This window comes from Rhagoletis pomonella, unplaced genomic scaffold (assembly GCF_013731165.1).
Source record: "Rhagoletis pomonella isolate Grant_MI unplaced genomic scaffold, Rhpom_1.0 Rhpom_scaffold_00013, whole genome shotgun sequence".
Lineage (NCBI taxonomy): Eukaryota > Metazoa > Arthropoda > Insecta > Diptera > Tephritidae > Rhagoletis > Rhagoletis pomonella.
The window spans coordinates 6,671,128-6,677,603 of NW_023458567.1; positions in this window are offsets into that span (position 1 = coordinate 6,671,128).

Here is a 6,476-nt window from a genome sequence, read left to right on the forward strand (position 1 = left end):
ACACTTCGGTATAATTTGCTGAATCTCCAACTCCAGAGTAAAATTACTTATGACTAATAACTCGTTACTACCCTGTCTGATCCTTCGTGATATCTATACCTCAGCAAAATCCTTGCTGTACCATTAAGCTCCTGCCATGCATACTTTGCCTCCGGTGCATTTGGTTGAACCGTAATTCTGCGATTGGTCAGCAGGTATTGCTGGATAGTTCTTGAAAAGTACGAGTGCTTTACAAGGACTTCAACGCAGCTGGCTGTCACTGCAGACACTAGTCTGGTGTCCGCGCTACCTCCCACCAAGTATTTGTAGCCATGACCTCCGAGGTAGCACCCCATGTCATTGTACCTAAAGCAGAAAAGCATCTTACTATCTGGGCGTTGTTGTCATAATCAATTTTGACCGTGCTCCGCCAAGAAAGTATTTGGTTCTCGCTATTTTTTTCAGTGACGCTTTGGAACTGGATTTCTAAGCCAGGGACTTCCTCAGATGGCGATTGCCCGCTAGGAAGGAGAATGTTACTCGCGCCTATCACAACGAACTGGAATGACTTTAGTCTTATGCAAAGATCAGGAGCGTACTTACTGCTCTGACTAGGTGCTGTCAGAGATGGGAAGTACCCAAATCGGTGTTTACTAGTAGCACTTAATTATATCGTTTTTATTTCATATTTTTTAGGCACTTGCTTGGACAAGTTTTTTTTTCACATCGTTGTTTTTTTCGAAAAGCCGGTATAAAGGCAGACAAGAAAATATACAAAAACATTTATAGAACAAAGCTTATAAATAGGTAAGAATATAAAAAAAAAATCCCCAAAGTATTTGTCTGGCCTTTTCCGTATAAAGACGTGTATCTCATTATTTAGTTTAGGGCCGGTTACCGACTCCCTGTTATATGCATGGAGACGAAAACGTCGATAACGATGTTTAACCGCAGATTAGTGTTAACCAGACATTGAGTAACCGGCCCTTAGTCTCACATGCTCGGCTTTTAGCCTTTTAGCTAAACAAAGATACATTCATTATTAAATGGAAGAGGAAATTTTACTGATTCTTATTTATTTTAATTTTGATGTAGAAAAACTTTGTACTTATTTGCTCTTTTCTTAAGAAAAGCTATCTTCGCTGTTAATAGTTTTATTGTATTTTTTGGTCGACTTCATACCCAGATAAGCACTTTCACTGTATAAAAACTATGTAAAGTAAAACCGGTTTATCCGTTTTTTTTTTCTTAATTTCTCGGCAATCGGTTTTTTTTCAAACTGCAATTTTTAGAATTACCCGAAAAACGGTTTTGAAAAAAGGCGAATAATTGACTACTGTAGTAGATACTGTGGGAATAATGTATTTAGCTTTCCGCGCTTACGAATTTTTTTTACCATCCCCTTTTCTGACATGTCGGGATGGTGGTTCGTTTCAAAAAACAGCATTATTGACTACAGTAGAACCGTAAAAAGAATTACTTCAATAATATTGTGTTGTGCTCTTTCTTAACCGCCAACATCTGCCTTTGGGCAAAAAGTTGATAAGCGGCCGACATGCGAGCCTTAATTACATGAATTTCTAGTGATTTAGTAAGACTTCGTCTAGAGGTTCCGTCCTTGGTGTATTTATCTACTCCCATCACTTCATTTACAGTTAAAAGTTTCTATAGATCTCATTCCAATGATAGCGCATACATATGTACATGTAGTGGGCTTCCTTTCCCCAGTGGCCGCAGGTACATATACTCTTGCTAAGGAAATATTGAACTATCTTTACTCACTTTGTCGGGTAATACACATCGGGTAATACATATGTATGTATGTGTTATACTCTTGAGTGGCGTCGGCCTAAAAACTTCCCGTCGACTCTTCAACTTTCCGATTTTGGGGCAAAGGAAAGAAAAGGAGTGAATCTGAATGTAAAAGTTTCGATTGAGATAAGATACTTATGGCGTTGACAAAGAGATACCTTCTTAGAGTCATTCCGCAACAAATGTAAGCATTATCTTTTAAAATTTCAATTTTTATTTGAGCTTTATAAAAAGACATCTTACAAAGGACTCCAGTTTTGAGTTGCTTCATACTCGTATACACTTACTTACATACATACGTTACTAACTTTAGTAGACTATTGACTATTCGTTAAGATACAACTGCGCAAAGTTTGTCAAGATAGTGACGATCCAGCTATCGAAAAACAAATATGTATATACATACATATTTACTTAATTACAAACATAAGTTAAATAACACTAAATAAATAAAAAAAAAAGTTAAACAAAATTAAAATTTTTATGATTGCGTTGATTTTACACGTTACTCCCATCGCTGCTTCAGCTAGCATTTGCTTTTCTAGGTGGTACTAGTGGTGATTTTCGAACATGCGGTCCAACATCCCATGCGCGGTTTATGTCGAAAGCTATTTATTGCCTGAAGATATTTCTTTTTCGAGAACAGTTCAAACTGATGCCAAGAGAATTTAATAGTTTACGAGATATTTGCATTTTCCTCATTCGCCTTTATAGTTATGAAAGCTTGGTACCAGTGCACAAATCCCATTAAGGCTCCAATGCAAGATTTAAAATTTTTACAAAATGCAATTGAGTACGCCCAAACTGATGCAGTGGTATCCAATGCGGTTTTGAAAAAGTTCAAGTCATTTATGGTACTTAATGCCGGAGACAACAGCTTTAGCGTTTTTTGATAATGATGTGCCAGTGGAGGAAAAACGAGAAATGGTGAAGATAGAGTAATTTCAAATCCCGTTCTCTTGATTGGCAAAACTATTAGAGATTTCGTGTCCTACAAAACTAAAAATTTCTTCGTTGCCTTTGGTTTGTCTTCTGACTTCGTACGGATGGATCCATCCGAATGGGGAAAAAATGAAGATTACATAGACGCTCTCGAATTTTGTCGAGATTTATTCGTTGTAAATGACACAGCTGAGCGGGGTGTTAAATTTATGAAAGATTACAATCGAATATTGACAAAAAATTAGGAGCAAAAACAATTGGTGCTTCAATTTGTAGAAGCATATCGAAAAAAATATACATCACACAATAAATCGGCACTTGTTTATTAAAAAATCATGAAATATAGTTTTATTTTTTACAAGCTTTCTCTGAAATATTCTTTTCTTATCAAATTTGGCCACATTTTATTGAATTTGGCTACTGGGCACTAGGTTGACCAGATGAGCTTTTCAAGCGGTTATTAGACATTATTTTGAGCGTAGTATTACTTGAAAATAAGGATCATAATATAAATACATAATACATTCAATAAGTACCATTGTTTCAGTTTTACAAGTATAAATGTATCCCGCAGAAACTTCCAAACCTTATCTAAAAATCAAATGTTATTTTGCTATCTCAATGTATCTTATTTTATCAACTTTTTTGCTAGCCAAAGCATGATAATTTGTAACAATTGTTAAAAAATATTTAAAACTATTGCTTAATGAAACAAACCTATTGTCAGCTGTTTTTCTAATTGTGATGTGCATAACATGCCACTGGAAATGAGATTTTAATTTATTTTACAATCAAATGTGCTGTACAGTATCGATACGTTGCTTGAATCCAATGTCATTTACTAAATTTGCTATAACTTTTCTATTTTCAAATCGATTTGCATAAAATTTGGATCTATATACTTTGAAATCAAATAAGCTTTAACATAGCATAAAAATAAGAACAAAAAGTTTGCAGCTTTTAGGTGTAATTCACAGTAGAATAACGATGCGACTTAAAATTGAGTCCGATTCCACTAATAAATTGGCAGATAACTCTTAAACTAATAATTTGATTGCAAAACATTGTATAGCAGGTTCGTAGGGATTTCAAAGACCTTTAATCTGGTGGAGATCTTTTTGTGGTGTGATAATCACAACCGGATATTTTTGGTAAAAATTGAAAATGCTGTTTTCTCAATTTGAAAAAAACGATAATTTCGCAAATTCTTAAAACCTATTCTACTTTTTTTAATTTTTGACCTCATATTCAAATTGTGTACGTTATTTTACATGGCATATGACTATAAAATTCACGACTTTCAACTATTTTGTTAAAAAATTTTTTCCCAGAATGCATATGGTTTTCTAAATTTTCAAATGCAACGCGCAAGTACTTAGAGTTATCATATTCGAATAATATTTTGCACAGCTTATTTTTAGACCAAAATACATCTTTTTGAGCCCGGCAAACTGTATATTTAAAAAAATAGTTAAAATAACGAACGGTCTAATATACATACATATTTACATAAGTTAAATAGCACTAAATAAAAAAAAGTTAAACAAAACTAAAATTTTTATGATTGAGGTGATTTTACACGTTACTTCTGAGGTGCATACTACCACTCTTTCGGACCTCGGTTCCAGCGTTCCCACGACAGTCGGGTCTGCGTAACCGGAACGACCCAGATTTATATTTGGCCAAGCACTGTCACTCCAGCAACACTCCCCAAAACCAGAGGACCGAGCAACATCTAAATTAGAAAAAGCCTTTTCTAACAGCGAACGCCGCTCGATAGGCAATGGGAAAACTCCGATTGTATTTCTGTCATGAGAAAGGTTCTCATAGTCAATTTGTCATTCGGAGCCGGTGTGAAACTATAGATCCTAGATCATATGTCTAGCATCATCAAGATACACACCCCAAAATAGAGAAGAAGCTCGACCAAATACCAAAGTTTAGCCTTCGAAATATTATTATCATTAAAAAAGAAAAACCTTCCGCCGTATAGGAAACATCACCTATTCTAAAACTGCTTCCGCATTACTTCAGAGTGGCCTTGTACATATGTACATATGTCTCTAATTATAAAGCACTATCGATCTCATTCCCACCGAGGTGCCAATGTTTCGTTCGGAGTAACTTTTCCACGAAGTTATTGTCTCCACCCAAGGGTGTGCGGGATATTATTCATTCATTCTTCTTGGTTGCGGTATCCGACTCTGCTTATAGTATTCCTCTTCTTACTTGAGCTGCGATGTCTCCAGGAGTTATATTACTTATCACTAAGAAGTGCAGTGTAGTCGAAAACCTTACGATATAGCAGGTTCAACTCACTACTTTTAGGTAACCCGAAAGTCAGCTCCAGCTCAGATCTCAACAACCGCAAAGTAATTCTCCCTAGACTTTTTTTGTGCCACCAGTAGTAGTGTTTCCAACTTTGTCTTTGTAATCATCATGGTCTCATAATCTTCTTCGTTTGGGTTTAGGCTCGGTGAACTTCCGCATAGCTGTAACCCCTGGGTTCATAAATACGTTCCCCTTTTGGTACAAAGTGTTGACTTTTTAATTCGTTACTTATTGATGGTTGTTGGTAAGCTTACATTGCTTTAAAAAAAACAACTCTGCTTTCATACCAATTGTCCTTGAATTGAGCCTCTGCGAGGTAACTAGCGTGTAAAGGTGCTATCAGTTTGCTTCTTATTTCGTTAAGTTAAAGTGGCTTGCCTCCCTTCTATTTCTGTCAGATTTTAGGTCTGCCGAGACCTGCCAATTATTACCAACATTTCTTCTAGCTACGATAAGCTGTCTTTTTTCTCAAAGTCCACAAATTTGTGTCTCTACATAGTGTTTTGCACTTTTTTATTGTCGTTTGACATTTCTTTAAAGATCCTTCATCTTCAACTCAGATCTTTCGCTTAAATTACTTTCTGAGAGTGCTATGGTGATACTTAGTCGATTTCTGATTCATTGATATTCTTTATTTGACATTCGCCCGCTGTGTTTTTGGGCAAGTGGAGTTTAAGACTTCTCTAGAAGCACTAGTTTAATGGTATTTTTTTTAACCATTTTATCTGATGAGTCCCCACTTAAAAACCACTATCTCTGATTGGAATATAGTCGGCTTTAAAAACCCCCGGGGTTATCTTCACAGGATTGACACAAGTTCGAATGACATCTTAGGTCCAAAGCCAGAATCCTGTCATGATTTAGACTGTACGTAGTCTATTATTGGACTAGCTCACTAGCCATTGAGCACTATTTTCACCAATCCAAAATTATCCTGTAAGTAGGTTTAAAGTCCAACGTATTTGGTCTTTCGCTTGAGGTGGCTGCAATCACATCTCATTCTAATTAAGTCGTCTCCACTGAGCGAAGCCATTGTGGCTTTGAAGACGCTTAACACGACAAAGGCTACATATGGTATTTTAATCCAAACCATTATCTACTGCCGTTCCTTGTCGGTTAAACGCACCCAACCTACGCTTCCCAATTTATAAATAATAATTGTTTTTAAGTAAACATAAGAGAAAATAGTACCAGTACATCTTTAATGAAGGTGAAGTTTAAGGAAGTTAGCAAACTGTATTTACTCAACCTATTTTTTTTTTTTTTTTAAGCAATATAATTGACGCACAACTAATTGCTTTAGTCTCACTTAGGGCCGAATTCACAGTGCGTGGTTAACTCAAAATCGGCAGTGAACTACAGATTTTTGTACTGAAAATCTGTAGTTAACTGCGGATCCCGAGCTAACTACG